Genomic DNA, 25,147 nt, shown 5'->3' on the forward strand with positions numbered 1-25,147 from the left:
TTTCACCTAAGACCTAAGAATTCACCTAATATTCACCTAATAATTTTATTTTGCATTTCTAGACTACAGCCCAACCCAAAGCCAGCAGCAGCCAGTGTGCACTGTCATTTTTCTATGGAAAGTGTACCAGAAACACCTGAGAAGGGAAGGATAGTCCATGGAACACTGAGAGCAGATAATGATTTTGCCTATTATTACTATTCTATCTGGAATAATAGATTCCTTTCAGAAGGAATATTTTGATAGAGAGGGTCAAAGATCTACTCCTATAAAAAAACCTGAGATTGACAGTACTGTAAATAAATACAGAGAGAATAAAGTACTATTTGCATGAAAAGTACTGTACTACTGTATTTATGTTTACACCTTCTTAAAACTTGTAAGTAGATTTATGGAAAGAAAGTAGAAATTTTCTTCAGCGAGTAATATTTAATTACTTATATACCACTAGTATCACTAGCTGCTGTGGATATTTTGTCCTACTTGGGGAACACAGTATTCAACGCAGCAAGAAATGCTTCTGAGAGTACAATTTTCCTTATAGCAATAGAAGAAAAAAAAAAAAACAAAAAACAAACAACCCCAAAACAAAAACTCCCCACAATAAAGTGCATAGATTAGCCTGCCTGGCTTGCTCACTCGTTCAGTTTCAGCATGTGGCTGCACACAACACAGTTAAATCAGTTCTTTATTATTTTATAATTTTAAAGGCTATTACTACCACACACAAAAGGGATAATACCAGGTTCTTAAATTAGCATTTGCTTAGCTCAAACGCCACTGCACTAATTCCTTCCCTAGAATCTAGCACAAACAGTATTGCAAATCATGCTTACAGAGTGGTGGGCTTGTGCTGTCTCCAGAACGGGACATACCTCCTCAGGAGAACAGGAATGAATGAGAAGGGACAGCCCATGTCTCACTCTGCCACTTTGCAGGTTCTTCAAACACAACACACTGACCAGTGTGATGTAAAGATGACATTAACTCTCAGGATTTAAAAAACCTCTTGTCAATCCAGATTACTCTCCTGCCTGGCTAAAATAATAGGAGATTTCTGCTAACACTACAAAAGTATTCTGGGAATGAGGACTCTATCTGCAGCTTTATCAGGCTGACTTTTGAGTGAGCACATTGGGAATTCCCAAGTGGAAAGTTGTTGATGTCATAAGCATTTCCATGTGGTACAAAATAAAATTTGTATATTATTATTATCAAGCTTTAGGCCACCAACCACTAATTAGAACTTTGCACAGGACAGAAGAGAGTACACCACTGCTGTTCAACAAATGAATCTGCTGCAGAGGAGCATCACTCCTGTTGGCTTACTGCAAGCGGGATGACAAACGTTCTCCATTTTCAATTATTCCAGGCAGGACAAAAAACTGAGGACCAGAGAAGCTGCAGGTATTTCTGAGTGCTTTCAGCCTGCAATCTGATGAGATTATAGCTGCTACCTTCATCTGGGTCCACTTTCATAAGAGGGCCTCAGCAGATTTTTTTTCCTTCTGTACATGGTCATGATGAAAAAAAGATGAAAAGTGTTCACCTAGAGGAATGTACAGGGACTTCCAGTGCAGCTTTCTTGGGATATATATCCAAGTCCTGCCTGCAGGACTCAAAGCTGTAGGGCCTTTGCCAGAGATGATCCCAGATGTGTGTCAAATCCTACACCTCTATTTATGGGCAGCTTCTCCATTGCTTGTAACTACTCTGTAGTGGAGACACAGCTCTAGGAACCAGCACCCTCCTGACCACGCATGCTCCCTGAAAACATGGAAAAACTCCACAGAAAGCTGACATGAGCTTGGAAAGGACTCTTGATGAACACTTTTCATGCTTTTGGTCATCTAGACTACCTTAAATGCCATTCAGAAAACAGGTAATTAGTGTAGTTTTATTTCACTGACATCTGGCTCCCACTGATTTCTGGTGCTGAATTCTCCAAAACCATCTCTACTACCCTGGAACACACCCTTTTCACCTGTGGATTTTCAAGGACTGAGAGATCTGTTTGTCCACCTGGCAGCAAGGAAGGTGCTCTTGTTTTCTATTTTCCCCCAGCAAAGAATACTTACATTAATAGCTCCTTTCCCCCCCTCTTTCTTTAAAATAGCACAATGCATCCAGATACCAAGACACCAGGAGCCACCAAACAAACCAAGCACTTGAATCCACAAGCAAACTGAACTTAGCATATATGACATGTATTTTGCTTACAAGTGAGCTTTTCGTGGATTTAATAGCTTGAATATCCCCTCCTGCTTGTAAAATCATATAAAATCTAACCAAATTCTCTTCTGCAGGATTAGACCTTACATGTATTTCCCTCACAGCACAAAGAGCAGACCAACATCAAAGGGCATGCTGTGTTTATGAACAAGCTCTCTCTCTGCTTCAGTTGTCAAATTTATTCCTGTAATGCACTGAGTATTTGATAGTCCTTTAAAATGGATTTTCTCTCCCTAGTTTTCTGGATATACAAAAACCTCTACTGCTTTCCACTGACACACTGTCATCCTTTACTATGTTCTATCTCTTCCCTTCCATAAAGTTGTATTGGCTATTCCCAACACTGAGGATACCACATGGCTAACCGATCATTTCACCCATTTTTCCAGTGAAGGGCCTCTCCTTGAAAGCCCATCATTATCATTGCCAGTGTCTGTACAGCTTTGTTTCACATCCATCTTGAATACTGAATTAAAACCTGAGAATTCTTAAAAATAGCAGTGTCACTTTATCAGTCTCTTCAACAAAAAGTAAGAGTTAATATATAGTTAACAGCTTTCAATTTTATGCATTAGATGTTTCTGTGCTCAAGACTCAATATTATAAATGTCTTGCTCTGTTTGAAAGCATGGTTTGTGTACTGTGTGCTTGAAAGAGCAAAACAGAAGTGTATCAGGCATACAAACTTGCGAGTTTACACACCCCTGCTGCCATCTCCAATCACTTTTTACACAAGGAGTACAGTCACACATTAGCTGTATTTACTGCAAACCAAAAAATAACTCTCCAAAAACTAATGCTGGCTTATCCAATAATCAATTTTGTCAAAAATGTTGACCACAAGTTGCCATGAGACTTAACAGTAAACCTGAAGGTCGGTAAACAGGAGGTATTTCAGACTAAAGGAAAAAGATACAAAGATCAATTCCTAAGCTCAGGACTTTTATCTAAGATATTTTTCCTGGGCATCTATATTTTATACAAAAGATAATGTGGGTTGGTTTAATCTGTAACCAAAAGGCAGAAGCAGACCAAGATTCCTCTTGGAGAGCACATTTCTGCTACTTAAGAGTGCTATGCATCAATCCTAAAATATTTCCTCTATCCAGAAATGGTCAGGAAGCCAACACACTCTTGGAGCTGTGGTGCAGAGTGTTTCCAGCAGGATGTAGCACTAACAACAGGGATGGCTGCTTCCTGGACCAGCCCTAAGGGCATTTAAGACACAGCGCTCCATGGAGAGCACTGCTGCTGCTTACTGCCAGGTGGGAGGCATGGATCACAGCACCAAACTAATGCCCAGATAAAACATCTGTTTCCTCCAGATTGAAATGATGTGAAATACAATTCTCAGTCTCTGTTTTTCTTTCAGCATCCCTCCTGGGATATGACCACAAAGGAGCAGTAGGCATGCACCCAGGATAAAATGGGATTTTTGCCACATCCTCTGGCTATTTCCTTATCTTGTTTGGAGTGAACTTGGAGAAGCTGGTCTCATCTGTGCCCAAGCCTCCATACCATTGCCTGGAGACTGAATTAGTTGTCAGCTTTATTTATTGTGTAATAACAAATAGCGAGTCTGGATCTCTGGTTCCCACAAAAGCCCATATGCCCATATCATAACTTTCTCCTTTTAGGGTTGCTTTTCCTGTCCTAATTTATACTTCCTAAGTTACAGTACATACATTTACATGGTTAATGTTCATATTGCTGAGATTACACCATTGTGATGCATGCAATATAAATGCCTAGACAGATGGATGCAGTATCACAGATTTCTGAAAGGAGGAGAACTTGCAAAGCCAGAAGCTCACACTTCAAGAAACCCATTTGCTGGCACAGGGGTCACTGAAAATAGATCTGAATGCTTAAGAAGCAGTGCAATACTCTTAAATAAAGTAATGCTGACAAAGGTATACACTCTTTCCTAGAAATAGGTTCTAGTCTGTTAGGCTGCCAGGAAATAATTGTCACCAAAAAAATTCTGCTCTTTTCAAATTTATGATTTATAAAAAGTAAGTGCAAATCTGCTAAGCAAAGTAAGTCAGTGGGAAAGGCCACTTTGCCAATAGCCTTTCTCTTTAAATAAAAATTGATACTAAAATGAGATACCTTATTAATTCAACCAGGATCAGTCCTGCAGCTTTGATGCTTCACATATAACTCATTGAACGAATTATTTCTAAGTGAGAAGTCAGGATACAAGTCTAAATCACTACAGAGTAAACAATTTGGAGTGATACCAGGTGAGACGTCTCTGGAAGAGAGCATCTCCCTCCAGGTACTAATAATACAGCAATAAGACAACAGGTGCTGTTCTGCCAAGCTCTCTTGATATTTAGATATAATAAACTTGCTTCTCCAACCCACAGAGAATGAAAAAACAACCCCAAACTGGGTACAATGAGACAAAAGCAATGACTATAATACAGCTGCTAATAAAAGAAAAAGTAAAATTGTTACTCGTGACTACTTCCCTCTCCTGGGGAGACATATAGGTATTATATGGCAATCTTAATATTTCAGTTCTATAAATTCTGCTTTTCAATTCCTTTCTGATTAAACCAACAAAAAAATTGTAGGCTTACTGATTTTTAAAGGTTACTGGCAAGATAATGTTGACATAATAACGGAGCTTGCTTGAAAAGATACAGAGGTCAAAAAAAAGCAAGTGATAATTAGAGCAAAGAATCTAAAGCTGGTGAAATCCAAAAAGTCATGCAGATGCTATAGGAAATATATCTTTCTGTGCATAGCTCTGCTATAGCATGTTTCTACAGTTTGTTTCAAAGTCTCTCTTTGCCTTTCATCTTAAACATATTTCAGCACTGTTGTTATGCAAGATGGGGAATCATTCATTTTAATGTGATACTAAGCATATTACCACAAAACCAGAAAGAAGCTACCGATTTACTGAGGATCTAATTAAAAAGCTCTACAATTCAAATTCTTTGCAGCCCCTCACTGCACATAAAAGATTTAATGCTGCATCTGAAAAGCCACATGTACAAAAAGAATTTGTAAATGATTCTGATATTTGTTTATTATTTTCCTTCCTCTTGTTACAAAAGCCACAACCATCATTCTCTTTAAGTGCTAATAAAAGCAATTTAATGACAGGTAGATTTGCGGGTTTGAAGCTTCTTTGAACCCCCAACACACTCACTAAAGGAAAGTAACTTTAGCTAGGAAAGAGATCCTCGCAGCACGATGGTGAATAATTCATCATTGCATTTTTCTTTTCATCTCATTTTGTGCCAGTAACGTACACAACTGAAAATATTGCAAAATCTAAAAACAACCACAGACAAGGACTTCCAGCAGCAAAATACACATTAAACTAGCAGGCAGGTTTCCCCAGCTTATATAATAACAGCTTTAGCTCGACAGAACCCCCATCACTCACCGAGGACTGAATTCACTTGAACAAAAGCGGAGCCCAGTCACCAAATGCAGCTTTGCAGGACTCTCAATGCAAGATGCTCCTGTCTGCTGTTCGGTTCACACTTGCCTTTATAACTAAGCCAACCAACAACATTCAGCTGCTGAACCTGATGAATTATAAAACGGTAGCTCCCAGACTCTCATATTTTACATCACAGGGGGTGGTCATCCAGCATACACACTGCCTGTGTACATATATTCTGCTATAACTCATCCTGATAAACACATCAGTGCTGGCAGCAGTGACAGTAATTGGTGCTCAGGATGTACAAGCACAAACCAATAGAGCACACTCCCACCTTCTGCTCTGTGCAACATCTCTACCTGTCAATCACTGCACCTTGTTAAGGTGGAATGAGCAACGGCACTTGGGGGAGAGGCAAAACTCAGAGAAGAAACCATCTACCAATGCTAATTCTGCACTTAAACATTTCTTAATGCAGTAGTAAATGTAGCTTCAGTATCCTCTAGGTAACAATTTTCTCGATTTTTTTTTCCTAAATCTTCATAAAAATCTTCCCTTCTTAAAGACACAGTTCTCATTTAGCGAACTAATGCAGGGTTCGTTACTTCTACTATCATGAATAGAAATTATTCAGGCAAATTCCAAGGACATCAGCACGGACAACCTAAAAGCATTACTCCAAGCAGAATGACTGTTAAAAGCAATATACTTGTTAGGTGAAATTCTGTGCCCATTTTAAAATCCTCCTAAAAATACTGAAAGGTTTAAAGATCATCCTCTAAATTATAAGGATGTATTTGTAATGCTATTCACTTCTCCAATACTTTGTTTTTCCCATATGCTTGCATAGTTTTTAATGTCAATATATAGATACAAAATAACAGAACCAAACACCTAATTACCATTAATCCAATCAATTAAACATTTTCAAATGGGATTAATTACAGCAATAAAAATCACAATTGTTGCACATGCCACAAATTAACACTCAGAATTAGTCCCTAACAAGCAAAGCTGGTTATGGTAATGGTAAAACGCAGCCAGGGATCAGCCACTGGAAAGGCATTTGTATGGCAATTTTTTTATGGAGGAGCAGAAGTTGCTCTTTGAGAATTGAGCTCCAGGAATTTTGTATGTGTTTTACACAAACTCAAGGCTATTTGTTTGAGGATAGAGTGGGAATGAACACTTTATTTGAGAGGATTTTTTATTTTTACATCACTGGTGATGATTCTTAGAGGGTTCCATTTGGAACCTGAACACTTAATCCATCTCCTTTCATTTCCCCCAGTTTTTGGTACCATGAGGAAATGTTGTTCTTGGGAAGGTGAGCACACAGTTGTGTGAGTGGTTGTGCATTGCCTGGATGCTTTTCCACGAACAACTGGGCTGAGGAATGCAAATGATGCCTGTGCCGGCAGCCCCAGGCAGAAACCCAACCCTTCTCACCATCTGGACTGACTGATGTGCGTCACAATGTGGGAACAGGGTGTTGCATTTCATGCATAGCAAAAGCTAGTCCTGTATAGATATATATATATCCCATTCCTCCTGTTCTCAGCTGCTTGTTCCACCCCATTCCTCATTTGTCTCTTTGTGTTCAGCACCTTTACTATCTGAGAAAAAAAAAATCACTCCAGGCCAGAGGCATGAGCAGTGTTTCTGCATGTGCTGCTGGCTCTTACTACAGAAGACTGTATGAAGGAAAAGCTCTATAGAGTTGAGTGGCAGAATGTAGGGGAGACATATCAGGATTTAATCAGAGTAATGGTTTTAATGTCTCTGTCTTTCTCAGAGGAAAGGACAGCTGAGATCCAATATCTGGATTCTCCAGTGATGCTGACCAAGAATAATCCACTATGTGCAGAAAGTATTCCAAATTATAAACCCTGGCTCATTAAGAAGTAGGGAAAAAAAAAGAAAAATAAGTTTGTGCTACTGGATTTGCCTTTTAGAGCCAAATTCTGTTCTCAGGGGCTTACATATTTCATCTGCACATCATGGAGGTTCCCTAAAATGGCCTGATTACAACAGTTTGTTGTCTTGTGTACTAATTAGGGTTTTCTGACCTATTTTTTATAAAAGACAGTTTCAAACCATATGTGCCAGAGTGCCCTATTTTCTTTTTTGTTTTGCCTTAACCATTCAGACTCTAAGAGGCTTCCCAAGGATCTGTGTAAACATGACACTGCCTTATAACAATTTGCTGCCACATGAATAAGACACAAGCAATGCACGGTTGAATGTCCTTGACCAACATAACATTCCTGCTATAATTCAGCTCCAACTTACTGAAGAAAATGTTTGTAAAAGTGACCAATATCTCACTAATGTAAGCCACGGCAATATTTCATAGCTGTGTGTAGGTGGCATACATAAACCAGAGTCTGCGGCATTACATAAGATCCACCATTCCAAGAGAAATTGCTATCCTGTTTCACACTTGCAATTTTTAATTAGTTTTCCTGGCTTCCATGTTACCTTTCCATGGGTAATACAGCTGATACTGCCATAATAGCCAACAATGTGGTGCTCTGTAGAAGTGCCACCTTCGAAGTGATTTGATACGCTCAACACGCGACCCATGTCCTTGGGACTCTGTTATTACACTCTGGTGCAGAATGTGAGATTTCACATTCAAACACATTCACTCCACTGACAGGTGTGTGAAAATCCCATATGGCTGCCAGATTTCTGAATACCTACATATATATATATAGAGTGTATATTTTTAAGGCATTTGTAACAAACACATTTGGTATTGACTCTGATGTTTTTGCTTCAAGCTGCAAAATAGAAATGATCTAAAAATGAAAAAAAACCCCAAAAAAACAAGAAGACAATAGTGTTCCCATTTGCTACCAAAACATTACTTCTTTCTTCCATAATCACATAGACCATATTGACTACATATCATGGATATCTCATTTGCTGTCTAAAGTGAGCACACAGATCACTGGGGAAAAATCAGGGCATTCAGCTGAATAACAAGAGCAGAAGAAGCAAAGGTAACTTCAAATTAAAAATAACTACAGGTAGATACTATCAATATCACAAATTAGCTAGTACTGGTTACTTGCACATCAATGAAGCAAAACTAGATCTCCACGATGACCGCAGTGTGGACCCGGACTTTCAGGAGACAAAATGTGCACCAACAGAGATAAGATAATTCCCAGGCCAAACCAGATGGTACGGGTGACCAGAACTCTGGAGAGTAATCCTTGCAATGTGGCCTAAAATGCCATCTTGAAAACTAAACATGTATTTATCCAGTGTCCTGTATTTAGCAATTTTCAATTTCTTTACTGATTTTTTTTGTCAGACTTACACTGGATACATTTTTACCCTGGATTTACACTCTTTCATCTGATAGCCTTTTGATGGCACTGTCAGAGAGTACCTCTACAGCAAAGAGCCCAGCAGGATTTAAAAAAGGACTGGATAGTTATCAGATAATATCATCCAGAAGAGCAGTAACAACAAGAAGCCTAAGCTTTCTAACGATCTGGGGGTGTAAAAACACTTTGTTTCTTACAGGTGTTTTTTCTTTCATGGCAGGGTCAACCCACTGCTCTGCCTCAGTCTGCATCACTTTACAATAGCCCAGCTTATCCTGGTCCCCATTTAGGACAAAGAGCATCAAGGGCTGCAAGTCACATCCCACCTTCCTCCCAGCACAGGCACTAATTTAGCTCTCCCTCCCTAATCTAAGCGTTACCATGAAATCTGTATGAGTTTAGTTAATTCTGAGATCTACCTTTCTTCTAATCAAAATCAGCTGAGCATAATTGTAGAGGCCTTTTATTACACTTAATAAAGGCAATCCCTAGTTACAGGGAATTTCCCTGCCTATACACTCTGAAGGGTAGTAGGTGAAATAGAATCATCATTCCTTTCGAGTACAGAAATCTATCAAACTTTTAATTCCAGCTGAGATCACAGAGGATTTACAAGTTTCACGAACTACTCCATTGTCTGTGGTCTGAATCCAATGAGAAAGTATCCTTTTATAAATATATGGTAAAATAGTACACATTGAGTCAGATTCCATTGCTGTAACTTACATACATCCCACACCGCAAAATAAACAACAGTGACAATGTAAATTAATTTAGTTGCCACAGCAAGGCAATAGAGAAATTAATTTTCTTTCAATGTTGCACACATGAAATTTCACATAAGAACAGTTTTTAAATAGTTTCAGTTCCTAAGACTAATCCTCATAAGTACAAATGAATAAAAGTGTATACTTAGATTAATTTAGAAATTAGCTGGCACAGGACTTTGAAGATGCAAAGGACTGTACAAGTGCTATTGCTATAATAATATTTTTCTGCATTACAATACTCTCCTTCCTCAAGTGACATCTCTTTTGCTACAAGTGCAGAGTGAAAGCTCAAGTCCCCCTTCTGAATGAGGACTGAGTTTGAAAAAATACAGAAAAAAGAGAATTTAAAAGGATTCAGCTAGATCTGAATGAACAGATGCCCAAGAGAGCAATTTAAGTTGATCAACGGCAATGACAAGAACTTGCTTTGCTAGTTAAGAAGCTGATCTCTCCTAATGGTGGCTTCAGAGTCGTAAGAATATGAATGATCCTATCAGTAATAAAGAAGAGCAGCTAAAAGGGAGGAAGACCAGATGGCACTTTCCCTAGAGCCTCTGGAGAGGCTGTCTGGATATTTTGATTTGATTTGAAAAGCCTTTTATAGCACCCTGTGAACCTGGAATAATATGGCAACCCATTAATAAGTCAGCAGATATCACAGGAACAGCCTGATATTTCATAAAAATATTTATTTTCTGTATGGCTTAGGTTAGCTCAGCTGGTTAAAAGAACTGAGAAACTTGGAGGAGATGGTTCAGAATCCAGAACTAGTTTGCATTTTTTTGGTGTTTTCCTTTCTGACTTTTGTTTTCCATTGAACCTTGAGTCTGCTTTTGCTATTCCCTTTTAAATTAGTTAAATTTTTCTGAAGCTTCATATTCAAATCCAAAACAAATCATAAAGGACTTAATAGCTCTATGAGCTGAAAAAAATAGCTAAAGATACACTTTCTACTAGCTAAAAGTTTAAATGTAGTAGCACACCCGACAAGCATCTTTGACACATCTTTTACACAAACAGAAGGTCCCACAGGCAGCTCCTTGTAAGCCTAATGCAGGAAGCAAATGAGTTAACAGCTTTGGATGGCAAAGAATGGTGGAGCCATGAAGATCCTCCTTGGATTCGCAGTTTAACTCTGCGTGCACTCTGTGGTGGGAGGAGTAGGTGGCTGATTTGGGAAGAAGTACAGCACAGGAATGATACACTTGACTCCTCTGAGGATGGTGATGAAAATCTGTCAGCTTGGCATAGTCCTTCACGTTACCTACAGCAAGAACTGACACATGGAGAAAGCAACAGCTCTACAGACATTACAGTAAAAAACACAGAATACAGATGGAAAAGGCCTTTACGATCATGGAGTTGAAGCATTAACCCAGCACTGCCGAGTCTACCATCAAACCATACCCCCAAGCAGCACACATACATGTTTTTTCAACACTTCCAGGAATAGTAATTGCACCATTTCCTTAGCCTGTTCCAGTGCCTGACCACATTTAGCAAAAAAAAGTTTCCTAATATTTAACTTCCCCTGATGCAACTTGAGGCCATTTCCTCTTGTCCTATCACTTGTTACATGGAAGAAGAGACTGATCCCCACCTGGCTGCACTCTCTTTCCTGGTAGCTGCAGGGAGCACAGCACAAGAGGCAGAGTGTGTGTGGTGGAGAAAGCAGAGCTGCTTTGTTGGAGAGTCCTGTGACAGCACTGCAAGGGGCTGTCCATGGCAAGGGAAGCAAACACACAAAACAGTCTTCATGAGGAAACAGTGAAATTCAGGCCTGCATTTGTGGTAGATTGGAAAAAATAAGCGGCATTGCCTGAGGATGCCTCCTGCACTGATTGTGACAAAGAGCTAGCACAGGGATCAGTACGCACGCATGCACTCTCAGATCAAGTTTTCCCCTCCTACAGTTTTCTTTCAGGAAAGAAAATCTGAAGCCTGGATGACTAACTACAATGCAGATGGCAGAGCAGTGTAGAGATACAAGCTCCAAATGAAGTAGCTTAGATGACATCGCGAGTGAATTTAACCTACTCATACTGAACTCCACGGTTATGCTGCTCCTGGAACCTGAACATGCACAGCAGTTTAGGATTCAGACAAGCCAAAGAAGGACAGCAGGTGATACTCAAGCTAGATCTGTGCCAGCATTCTTGCAAATTTACGTCTGCAGTTTTTTTGCCATTGCTTGTGAATGTGCCAAGAAAGTACCTCCCAGCAAGAAATAATACATGGAATTACAGCAGCATCAGAGCAAAGTATTGCTCTGAAAAGAAATGAAGAAATAACTCTTTTTTAGGATATAGAATATCCTCTTTTGGCTCCACAGGAATCACCCATAGCCTTACATGGTTTATGAGACTGCTGAAAATGCAGATTTACTGTCTTGGCTCTAATGCTAGGGCAATTAATTCAGTGCTCACCAGAAATCCTTTTGGGTAGCTAGGGTGATGGTTTGTTCTCTGGCAAACTTCCTTTGAGGGGATTGTCATGAACAGTGTATTCCCACACTGTCTGGGCATTCTGAAGGTGGGAATGGCAACAACACTTCATCTACAGGTCAGCAGTAACCATGAGCAGGGAAATGTCTTCCATCCCATCACATTTACACCTGGTAACTAAGTTCCACAGTCTGAGCTCAGCTGGGCACTTAAGGACAAGCCACCCTTTGGTGAGGATTCTGTCTGAAGGGACCCAAGAACCAGGACACTGATTAGATGATCTGTTCTTGAACTACTTATAGCGTAAGGATTAATTAGGAGTGGGAAAGTGTTCTAAAACCTTTAACTGAAGAACTGAAGAATTAAAGGAGTTGAAATATAAATACTTATTATCACTACAGTATCAGAATCTCTGATTGAAACCCTACAGAAATAACTCATGCTATGTGGATCCAACAAGAACATTCTGTTAAGATTTCGTAAATGACAAAATAGCGTTTATCCAGGAATGCTGAACAACTGAATAGAGAGGTGGTACGTGTTAAAACTGAGGCTGTGCAGTTTTCAGCACTTGAATTTAGGTGTCTACTCCTGTGCTCTGCCCAACCTTCTGCTAGATAACACCAGAATTTTAAACATAGCATATGGAAAATAAAGGCCAAAGATAAAAGCTAAGAGCAGCAGCGGGCAGTTGATGGCTTTCTCTCACTTGTGCTTGCAACTCAACTTCTATTTTAGCAGAGCACCTTGGAAAAGGAAAGCAGGAGCAAATGGCAGTAAATGGGAACTTGGGACATTTGTTGTAGGAATTTTGTGTGTCCTGGGATGGACGCTGCTTCTGTGATGCAGTTTCTCAGCTCAACACTGCTCCATGCAGGGACTGGGATTATACACTAAAAATAATGATGTATATAATCATTTATCCTGCGGGCCACCTAAGCACTTTCAAAGCACACAGTTCTGCAAGACTTGGAGAGTCCAAGCAGTGACTTTTTCCAGTCTTTTTTTTACCCTTTTAACCACAACTAGAAAAAAATAAATATATTGGCCCTCTCAATATTAATATTGCACAGCAAACAGAAATATATGTCAGTCTGAGGGACATACAAGGAAACAATATAAAAGTACTGTTGCTGAGCAGAGATAGAAATTAAAGGAACTTCTGCAGCTGAACTTCTCAGAAAATACATTGTTAAAATGTGCTTTGGGGGCAGAATAATCATACTTGAATGAGAACAATAAGAACAAAATGATCCTGAGGTGAAGATGTTGAAAGCGGGGCAATCCATACTGCTTTGTGCCAGTAGCGAACAAGGACTTCAACAACAAGGTACAAAAATGCATTAAGGTGATGAAAATGGGCCACTTTTGAAGGAGACAATATGACCCTTACAGACAAAACCTTGTGTACAGTACACCGTAAAAGGACAGGGCAGTTGGGAGGATGACTCCCTGTGGAGACTGTAGTCAGCTGTGTATCTTCATAGACGGGATGTGTCTTGGCAACGCGTGACCCATGGAAATCCTGGCATTGTGCTAGAGAGTATTGAAAACCATGGCCCTGAAAGTATCATCAGAGTTCTGGGCATGCAAAAATTAGTTAGCCTGCATAGAAATTTACAAGGGGGAAAAGATCCTTTTGCTTTCTACCAGTAGATTTAATTACTTTACTTCACAGTAAGCATCCTATGGGACTACTCTTTCCCACTGAATTAACAGAGAATTTTAGGAGGATGAAAAATTCAAATCCTGTGTGTATATTTTGACTACACTACCTATATCCTGATAAAAAGAAGAGACAAGTAGGTAAAGCCTTTCTGAGTATGATCAACCAGCAAAGCAGGGCAAATAATTTGTAGTGAATACATGGTTTCTTCTCTGTTATTTTAAAGGTTTTTTATGACTTTTTTTGCTGTTTTCACAAATTAATGATCACATGGGAGGTAGTAGATGCTCTCTGCCTGCATATGATTGATGTACATTATACTGACAGTATTTACAGTATGACTTTTGCATAACCATATAATATTTCTTGTTTTCTTGGCTGGTAAGGTGTAAATATTAGCACTACATTTCTTGTGCAAACATTTCTATGAAATATATTAATTATAGAAATATTAATAACAATAAGTTTACCCAGACATTTGATGGAAGTTAAATGCAAATTATTACAAGCCTAGATGAATTGTTCAATTATATATGCATGTTTCTTGTACAATTGCTGAAGTGTGTGTTTGGCTTTTCTCAGAAACCAAAGAGGCATAAATTTGAATGTCATATCACAATTACGCCTGTAACATATTTCTATACCCATATTATATAGGATGAAGAAAGGAGTTTAATATCCTGCTTGGTTTGCAGTTAATTTTCTAATGTCTGGTTTTAAATGACAAACTTCTTGACTTAAGAAGACTTACAGAAAATTAGGAAAAAATCAATTAAATATATGAAAACAATGTATGTTAAAATGTAACATGCTAATATTAATGAGGTGACTTCAAGGTCTTTCTTTGAATTAAACTACCAGAAACTCAGGCCTCTTTTTTTCTTTTGTTTCTTTTTTTTTTCTTTTTTTTTCTGGAAGAATTAAATCCATTTGGGGTCCTAATATACATTAATTCAACACAGTGCTCCCTTCAAATGATTGATTTTCTTTACCTTCCCTTTTACACCTGGTGAATAAATTTAACAGCTTCCTGTGTGCATGAAACACCAACTGTTAGATTGAATGTTGTAGCCAGAAATTATTTTTAATCTTTCCAACCAAACGAAAATCCTCCTTCTCATGTAATAGTAGTTATAAAAAAGGCATAGCTTATATTCAGTGCATTAAAATTTAAGAGTATATGCTATAAAGAGAAATGACAGAGGGACAAGCCATTTCAAAACTCAGATTAGTCCTTAATATTGTACTCAGGAAGCAAAATGTCATTATATGGTATATAATCACCAAGGTCAGAAATTGACAGCTGAGAAAACACAGTTTTGAAAAGCTACTAATTTTTTAAAAAAATAATCTTACTGGAAATGTCCATATTAATTTAAACTATTGGCTTGTTTTATCTTTGTGATAAATGTTATGACTTCTGAAATCTAAATAATGTTTCACATTATTTTCTACATCTGAGGACTCTTTAATTACACTTGAAAGGCAACCTGCTATGTGAAGGCATGTCCTGTACTGAGCATTATTAGGATTAGAATAATTTTACAGTCTACTTGGTAAATCCAGATGGAACCTGACGAAAGGCTCATGGATCTAATCCTGCAAAGAGATACTTCACCTCTGCAAATTCATGCTAACACATGAGGGGAGAAAAATGACAATTATTATGCATACAGTTCTTCCAACAGCCTGGGAGGGAGCTCATCATGTTGCCTAATATCAAAAGACAAAACCTTTGCAACAGTGTGGCCTAAAGATTTTAGGTATCAACCTAAAACAGAGCTGGAGAGGATCCAGAAACTCACCTGGACTATCCTGGCAAAATCATAACATCCTAACAAAATGTATCTTACCAAAATGTACCCTACCAAAACATCTTCCCTTTACTCTTAGCATGAAGGACAAATAAGTAGAGCAGGTGTTCATTTCTTTGCTATTTTTTTCCCCTCTGCCACATGGAAACAGTGTCTGTTGAGAATACCCAGATGCAGCATCGTTAATGAACAATTTCTCCTATTACATGACAAGTATCCTACCTAAAATCAATAAATATTTTTATAATGGAGTATATGTGACAAATAAAGTCCCACAGTTGAACTTTCATAATTTGTTTTTGCTTATTTTGTCTTGATTTCTCTGGCTTAACATACAAATGCTGCTGCTGCAAGAGAAAAAAGAAACCCAAACCAAAATAGATTATCCCATATTTGGGGCTTTAGAATGGGATGACGAAGATTCAGCACAGTTACTCAGCTATTTTAGTCCAGGTATCTATACAAATCCTAACTATCTTGGCAAACACAAATCAACCTCAATTGCATATACATGAGAAAGGAAGAGAATCAACAGGCAATCTCTCAATATATTTTATGCAAGCTTTCTATCTCCCTCTCTGACTTTTTGGTCTCCTTTGCCATCATCACTAAAAATGAACTCCTCTTACAGGAAACATGGGGGTTATCTGGTTGCTCTGCTGCTTCTATTCTTCTCCAGCCCAGCAATGGGATGCTGTGCCTCAGGAAGACATCACAAACAGTTCTGCTGATAAAGTGCTCTAGAAGTGGAGAAAGTAATTCCCAGAAGGGAAATGGATTGGCGTGTGCCTGCATGAGCAGGTTATTCATGGCAGGTCTGTTCCATACAGAAGCACAAGAACAATTAGAGAATGCAACTCATTTCCTAACAACTGTTCTCAAAAGCACATTGGCACTGGGAAGAAAGGTGGATTTTAGGTTAAAAAGTGCCATTTTGTTCCTTCGGCTTTATTAAGCTGGTTTTATTTCCCCACAGTTCATGAAACTGATTGATAGCATATATTAAAAACTGCAAAAAAGATGCATTAATTAAAAATATAGAAATCTATGTATGTGGGAACTCAGTACATCACTCCGGATGTCCAGAGCTACCGAGACAACCCTTGGGGGGCTTGGAGGCCCTGGAATGTTGCCAAAAGTACCTGGTGGCTTGACTTTGATCCTTTTAAAGAAATGACACCTGAAGGTGAGGAGATGAGAGAATTTCATGTCTGAATGGTGAGGGGATGTTATTCACTTGTTAGAACTTAAGTTAGAATGCACTGTACAGGGGGGTTTTATGTATTGTACAGGGGGGTCTAGAATTCTGTACATGGATCAGGAGTCCCAAGATGGAGGAATTTGGGCGTGCCCCGTCCTTCTTCTTTCTTCTCCTTGGCATCCATGTTCAGGATGATGTTGGCATGTGTGGATTGGTTCATAGAAAGAGTACACTTGCCAACAAGGGCAGAAAGTATTGGGAAGTAAAGGTAAATATCGAATACGTAATTTTCATTATAAAAGAGACAACCGCCTCGTGGGCGGGAGAGAGTGCCTTTGGCTGTCTTGCTGATCAGACCTCGGCTGGACAGACAGAAAATCTTTGTAGATAAGAAATAATAAACTCGACTGAAGACCTAAACCAAGAGTCCAGACTCCTTCTTCGAGAGCGCGGCCTACCCAGAACCACTTTTTCCCGTGCTGGGGCAGAGACAAGCAACAGCCGACCCCAGCATATGTAGATTTATGAAAATTGGTAGATTGTGTGGCATTCAATCAAGAACAAATAAGAAAATTAGGGGTGACCCTCAAGTTTGTGGCAGGCTGCCAGTGCAGGAACAGGGAAGACTGGACAGTGCCAACAAGTAGCTCAGCACACAACAGCACTGAGCTGCCTGGAGATCTCAAAGTGAGCATTTGTCCTGGTGTTCTAACATTTAGATCACTGAGGAAAAAGGTAGTTTAAAAAAAACCCTTTATACCTCATGTTCATGTTTTGCACTTCTCGATGCTCTAATGAAGCAGGGGTATCCTTTAGCCCCCCTGGTCAGCTCTGCTTTCAGAAGTGCTGACACTGCCAGGGATGGCATAACCCCAGTGACACAGGAACCTGGGCTGGCTAGAGCTGGGGACTGGATGTGAAAAATTACTGGACTCAGAAATGGAGGTTTTATTAGAAACCTGACATTTTTAATTAGAGTGACCTCAAAGGCTACATTTATAATTAGTAACTCAGATGTTTCCGAGATGATTCCCATCACCTGAGGCAGCTTGGAGCATTTCATGTCTGGCCTACCTAACTGTCCCACTGTCCCAAAGTTTAACCTGGCTCCTGGGGCTGGTCTTCTACCTGAGCTGGCTTCCCAGTCATACAGTGCTGGAACAAAATGTGCCAGGGAACCTGCTAACAATTTACTAGCAAGGGCAAAAATATTTCTGTTTTGGAATACTGCCAAACATTGTTTACTAGCATATAAAACACCAAAGTGGCTATTTTAAATCAGAAAGAGATAATGCAGGGATTATACACAATTTTCTTCTGGCAGATCATGGCCCCATGGGACGAGAGGCTCTACACTTCCAGCCATTGCTTCTAACTCAGGAGCTCTCTAAGGAGCAGCAGACCCCACAACAGCACTCCTGTTCTCTCTGTCCTGTCCTCTCAGAAATTCTTACAGCCTGGAAATGAGCTGAAGGTTCCCTTCTTCTTCCTGTGATCTTTTCAGGATCCTCTCAGACCTTGAAGCTTCTTCTAGCTTTTAGCACCCTTTCTTCCCCAGACCCTGTGGGAGCTCCGTCCATCTCACCCCAGGGACACCATCTGGCCCAGTCTTTTTAAGGAACTTAAGATAACAGTGAACAACAAAGTAAACCCCAAATATTGTCTGCCATTTCCAGCACTAATTTTAGGCCTTTTAAAATGTCAGAATTGAAACAGAACAAACTGATTCTCCCTAATCTTGTTTTCAGAAAGCTCTAATTTTCAATCTGAATCAAGGTGACATTTGTTTCTTCAGAATTGTCCTCTCTCTGTACCCAAAATAGGACAGTCATCAACCTCTTAGTCCTCTTGAAAATCTAAAGCACATTTTAACACTTTCACAAGCATATTCCCTTTAAGGACAGCAATTGCAACACACACTTTACACTCATGGATTAAGTAATCACACATGTCAGACAGATAGCTACGGGCTAAGCTAAGCCCTGGGACACTGTCCCAAACAGAGAGGGCCCACAGACAGCTATTTAGCTTCTCCCTGTTAGTCAGCATTGACTGAATTCTGGTTTTGTTTACACACCAACATCCCCTCCTGGGCTGCATGCCCCTAACAGGGCACCATCTCCACAATGAACTCCTCTGCTGGTGCCATTATTTGGTATCACTGATCAACATCTCAGACATCTAGGTAAATAATGACAGAGTGCTTAAAACACAATTACTATTGCATTCCCTGGAAGCTCTGGTGAAAATTCAGTTACCTTTTGCTTTCAAATGAAAAATACGATTTTTTTGTTAGCTACACATTTTTTCATGCAAGCCTTTGGGCAGAATTTGCCACTCAGATAACTCAAGACAGAGAATCAGGAGTCTGTTGTGAAGGTTTTATGGGTTCAGCTGAGGAAATAATTTTGCCTCTGCCCTTATATACGATTTGTTGGTTTTTTGAGGTTTTGTTCCCCATATAGCCATTGAAGCGAAAACTACAGCAGAACTTGCCTCCAGAGGAAGATAACAGAAAAATGCCAGGCACCTTCATGATATGAAAGAATGCCACCAAAATGGCACTTTTGATGCCACGATGCAAACAAATTTCACCAGGGACTCTCTGTTAACACTGAGATCACAGTCCAGAGTTGGAGCCCATCGTTTGCACCCACAATTCCCATGCATGTGGCTTAAAAGTTGGCTAAGCCTTCACATGGATCCTTCAAGTGGTGGCTCTGCCATTGCAAACCCTAAAGTTCTGTTTCTAGCAGTGGCAGACACAGCTCCAGAAAGGGCAAGATAGGCTCAAAGGAACATTTCCTGGGAAGTGTTTAAAAGGTGTCTGGATGTAGCGCTTGTGGATATGTTTTAGTGGTGAACATGGCAGTGCTGAGTCAAAAGCTGGATTTGATGATGTTAGAGGTCTTCTGCAAAATCCTTAACGATTCTATGATTCAATGAAAAGTTCTTCCTGGTTCCATGGGGAAAAAAAGCTCTGAGCAATGGTGTAGATACATCATTGGGTGAAGATAAGAAAATTCTTAATAGTGTTGCAGAACATAGGGGAGCTATTCACAAAATACTTCTATTCAGCTTTTGGAAATATATGGGATGATTCACTTTTCTTACATGGAAGGGATGAGATACCTGTCTGTAATTAGGAATGCATACGAAAAACAAAGTAGAAACCAAACATTATTAACTGGGAATAGAAAATTATATATAAAGAGACATGATGAATCAATGTCTGAGAGCTCTTGAAGTGACAGATGAGGATACATCTGTTTTATAAATTTTCCTCCTTTGTGCACCTTGAACAGCAGAGAAACTCCAACAGACTGAAAGAATTGTGATCCAGATGGACAAAAAATATGCCTGGGTAAGCATCAAGTAGTCAGTCTAATAGTAGTGCAACAAAAGTAAATTTTTAAAAAGGAAAGAGCTGGGAATGTAATACCATTGACATAATTTTATTGAAAATATGCCCTCTCAAAAACAGCCTCAGTCTTGACTGTAAAAAGAGGACAAATTAAGAATACCCTTTAGGTGTAAAAGTGTTCTCTGAGTTTCCAAATGAATAACCTATGTACCTTACTGTATTAGCAAAGCCCATATTAAGTAACAAGGAAATTGTTTATATTTTAAAATGCTATTTTAAAGCACAAAATGATTTGTGAATGAAGATATTTTCAGTGGGGTTTCACACGGATAACTCCAAACCCACATATTTTTCTAGCATTTTCATCAATACTTTTCAAAGCTAAGCCTCTTAAGGACTAAATGTAGGCTAGAACAAAGACTGTTAGAAAAGGTACCACAAATTAGAGGACATAAGCCCTGTTTTATGATGTGGTTAATTTACTAAGTAAGAACTAGTTGAATGAAATTTGTCTGAATATAGCCAATACAATGGCTTTGGTTTTGTACACATATATATATATATTTATGGCTGGGTAATTCATGTGGGTTTTGTGTGCTTAGACTGAACAGAAAAAGGAGTAAAATGAAGAGTAAAAATGTGCTTTTGGGTACTGAGGAAACTGGTATGAAAACATTGAAAGAAATTCTCTTGTCCAAAAATGATGGTGAAACACTGGGGCAAAAGCCAAAACAACCCCTAAGAAAAACAGCAGAAAAGTGGAAGAAATTGTTATAAAGGCTTTTAGTTTGGCAAAGAAAAAATAGGGAAGTTGCAATGTAGGGCCTTTTTCATGGGACAAAATATTAGGTACTTAATGACCTTCATTTAGGAAGTCATGAAAAGAAGAGATTAGGAATTGAAAGACAGAAAAATCCACATGGGAAATAATGCACATACTTTAACAGCTATTAAAATGAATAACCACTGGAATAAATTAGCACATGAATTGCTGAATCTTTAAGGTCCCTTTTAACCCAAACCATTGTAGGATTCTATGATCACATTTTTATGATTTGAAAAGCTTTGTGACCTATTCCTCCTCTAGATTTTTACATCTGTGGAAATATAATTGGTGCAGCCCTATTCTGACATTACAGAAGTTCATAAAATATTGGTTTTATTTAAATGTTCGTGGATTTTTTTAAAATTTAAACACAGTGTCACAAAAGCAGCATTTTGATTTAAAAAGACTCCCTTAAAATATGTTTAAAAATCCCTTACATTTAATGAAATTAATCTAAATTGTAAGCAATTTTATACAAAAAAGCACAAAATATGAAAGTATTTGAGAACCTCTGAAATACATGAAAGTATAATAAAGCACCCAGGTGCTTCCCAGCATAATGGTGCTCTGGGTGAGCTCTTCATCTTTCCCAGGCACAAGCTCCTGTCCTGTTTCCTGCATCATTCCTACTCCTCTTTTCACCTCTGCACCAAAGCAAGTACAGCTTAATCCTTAATCCTCCAAAGCATGCTGGGATCGTGAAATTAAATGCATCTGAGATCTGTAGATGCTTTTATGAGCTAATTAATGAAACTTGAAGGAAGAGAAGAGCAGACAGCAGAAATCTGGTTTGTTCCTTGCTACAGTAAGGTTTGCAATAAAAGAAGCAGTCAGATGGAACAAAGATGCTCCCCCGTAACCAAGCAATGCACATCTCTTCTGTCATCTACCATCGGCAGTAATTCACATCAGAGCTCCAAACGGCTGCAGGATTAAAGTGGGCTGGCATAGCTGTCCCTCTCCTCAGAGAGGAGTTGGATACTCGGCACAGCAGGAGATCTGCCTTAGCATTTGTAGCTTACTTTGAATAACCGTGTTATAGGCATTCATGCAGAAGAACAGGATGAGACACTTGGGTTTCTTCAGTCTTAAGAGTAAAACTCAAAAGGGGATCTTGTTGCTGTCTGCAGTTACCTAATGGGAAGGTCTAGAGAAAGTTCAGAGACATCATTCTTAGTGATGGACAGAGAAAAGATGAGAGGTGATACCCAGAAGCCCCAGCAAGAGCAAATACTGACTACACCCAGGAGCAAAAAAAATCAGCATGAGCATGATGAAATACTGGAACACGTTACCCAGAAAGACTGTGGATCCCCACCCCTGGACATATGAAGAACTTGAATGAGGAAGGCTAAGATGTCTGGATCAGATGGCCACCCTTTGAGCAGAGGGTTGGAATAGATGGTCTTCAGAGATCCCTTCCAACCTGAATCACTCTCTGTTTCCATGTAATTCATGGATAGTTTTCTGAGCATTCCCAATTGGCTCAACTCTGCTTGAGCTGAATGCTTTTGGAAAACTCTATTCCCCAGACATCAATATTACAGGAAAGGAGCCAGCTTCATCACACCATTTTTCTTTCTTTGTGCTTCAATAAAGTATTTATGTGTACTTTTCCTTCTGTTTATGTCAAGATTTTCACCTAGAGACAATTATTTTAATTATGATTTCAAGAGGTTGACATTGAACCTTTTGAAAGAGGCCCTGCCTCTCACTGGCATAATTTCAGAGACCTGCTCCCCTGCACTACAACAAACCTAAATTCGTCATGTTTTAAAAAGATTGTTAGGCTTTAATTTTGCTCTTTGACCACAACTTCATTCAGATTCTGACCACCCAGGAAGATGTGGCAGCTCAGAAGACCCAGCATCACATTTCCTGCTAATAAGGAAGGACACTCCTCCCCGTTTTCTTTCCCTTGTTAATCTGACAAGCCACTAACACCCCAAAATTTGGTGCAAGTGAAATGGCACTAAGTATTTTCTGCTCCTCTTCTCCATAATTTTGAAGACTAAAAAAGATTAAAGACAATTCTTGTACTGTTTGAGCTAACTTGAAGACATTGTTTCCTTTTGTGAAAACAAAACAAAATAAAAACAAAACAAAAAAAAAAAAGAAAAAGAAGAAAGAAGGAAAGAAAATGGAGAAAATCCATAGAATCATAGAATGGTTTGGGTTGGAAGGGACCTTAAATTTCATCTAGTTCCTACTCTTCTGCCACAGGCAGATGACTAGATTTCTCAGAGCCCCATCCAACCTGCCTTGAACACTTTCAGGGACAGAACATTCACAGCTTCTCTGCGCAACCTATGCTAGCGCCTCACCCCTCAAAAAGTAAAGAATTTCTTCTAATTTCTTCTTAATATCCAATCTGAACCTGCCTTCATTCTGAGTCATTATCCCTTTTTCTATCACTACCTATCCTTATAAAAAGTTGCTCTCCAGCTTTCTTGTCCCTCCGCCTCTCTTCATAGAAGAGGATCTCCATCATCAGCTCTTTTCCATGGCCTCCTCTGGACATGCTCCAACAGGACCACGTCTTTCCTGTGCTGGGGAACCCAGAGCTGGATGCAGCACTCTGGGTGGGGTCTCAAGAGAGCAGAGCAGAGGGACGGAATCCCCTTCCTTGCCCTTCTGCCCATGCTGCTTTGGATGCAGCCCAGGATGAGGTTGGGTCTCTGGGCAGTGAGTGCACATTGCCAGGTCATGTTGAGCTTCTCACTGATCAACAAGTCCTTCTCATCGGAAGAGCACTCAATCTGTTCTCTGCCCAGCCTCTATTTGAGACTGTGATTGCAAATAACATGTTTTCATTGCTGTAACCAAATCCTATACTAAATCATACACAGGTCCAGAAACTCTTAGAGAAATAAGATACATGTATACAAGTAGCAGCCAATTTTTTTTTTAAATTTTTTTTTTTGTGTGGGAAGAATTTTTACTAAACTGAGTAAACACAAAATATGCAAGCTCTAAAACACAACTATGTGTCTCATGTAAAAACTACCTTATGGTTATAGTTACATGTAGGAATAGCTCCAGGTTTTCACTCTTTATAAGCCTGCTAATCCCGAAGAAAAGAGATGAAATTTTCCCTCACTGTACACCTCCACATTTTGAAAATCAAGCTCCAAGCTGCTAAGTGTTTACAGTCAGTTCTGAAAGTTGCACAAATGGTAATGACCTCCACTTCTCAATTACTGATCACAGTAACCACCATTAATTTCTGGGGAATCACAGGATGCCAAACGTTGCTTGCTGAAGTCTTTAAATAATCACCAGTCAAATGTCTCTCCAAAAAAGCTCATTATGCCTCTGAAGTGTAGTAGTCTGGAAAGATTACAACCAGCCCAGAGATTTGAGTTCTTGCTCAAATCACTCACGTTTATTTCTGATTTGCCTAAGTATGAACATTTGCAGCTCCTGCACCTGCAAATGGTCTCAATCAACAAACATTAGTTGCAAATATGAAAGTTACTATGGCTGGAAACACACCAGTATAACTCAGACTATGCACACAAGAGCTGAACCCCATTTTGCTAGGTCAGCCAATGGCTAAGGAATGAATTCCCAACAGAACTGAGGTAGTCGCACACCTCACCAGATTTGCTTTTAAACATCATTTCTCATCTTCCTTTAAATAATATGAGTATGTAGTAATATGCATGTACAGATAACTTTAAAAATCCAAGTGAAATGCTTCTCTGCCCACACTGTTTTCCTTCCAAAGGTAAGGTGAGAAGAACTGTTGCTGGCATATGTTTGCTACAGTAATTAATGCAGAAAAGTGGTGACAAAAAAAATCACCGCTTTAAGGCTATATAAAATCAATAGCTCTATTTCAGAAGCTTTCTGCTTTGCCTGGTGACTGGTTACATCTTGTTATACAATCCATGTCTCTGGTAAAGAAGACAAGCTCTGTGCTCAAGGTCAGGCTGGATGGGGCTCTGAGCATTCTGGTCTAGTGGAAGGTGTCCTTGTCCATGACAGTGGGATGGAATTAGGTGACCTACAAGGTCCCTTCTAATCCCAATCATTCTATGATCTCATCATTCTCTGTACCTTTTATACAACTGAACA

The 25,147-nt window shown here is 39.2% G+C and overlaps 1 protein-coding gene across 25 annotated transcripts in view; it reads right to left on the reverse strand.

The window, feature by feature from the left end:
* DLG2 (discs large MAGUK scaffold protein 2) overlaps nt 1-25,147 on the reverse strand; it is a 979,322-nt gene that overhangs the window by 111,512 nt on the left and 842,663 nt on the right. The window contains exon 1 of one of the 25 annotated variants that reach the window (XM_064409624.1): nt 5,639-5,964. The exons of the other annotated variants lie outside the window; for them this stretch is intronic. The gene's annotated coding sequence lies outside the window, so the exon portion shown is untranslated. Of the gene's footprint in view, nt 1-5,638; nt 5,965-25,147 lie in introns of those variants that run through there. 25 annotated transcript variants of the gene reach the window in all.

The sequence above is a fragment of the Passer domesticus genome, chromosome 2, assembly GCF_036417665.1.
Source record: "Passer domesticus isolate bPasDom1 chromosome 2, bPasDom1.hap1, whole genome shotgun sequence".
NCBI lineage: Eukaryota > Metazoa > Chordata > Aves > Passeriformes > Passeridae > Passer > Passer domesticus.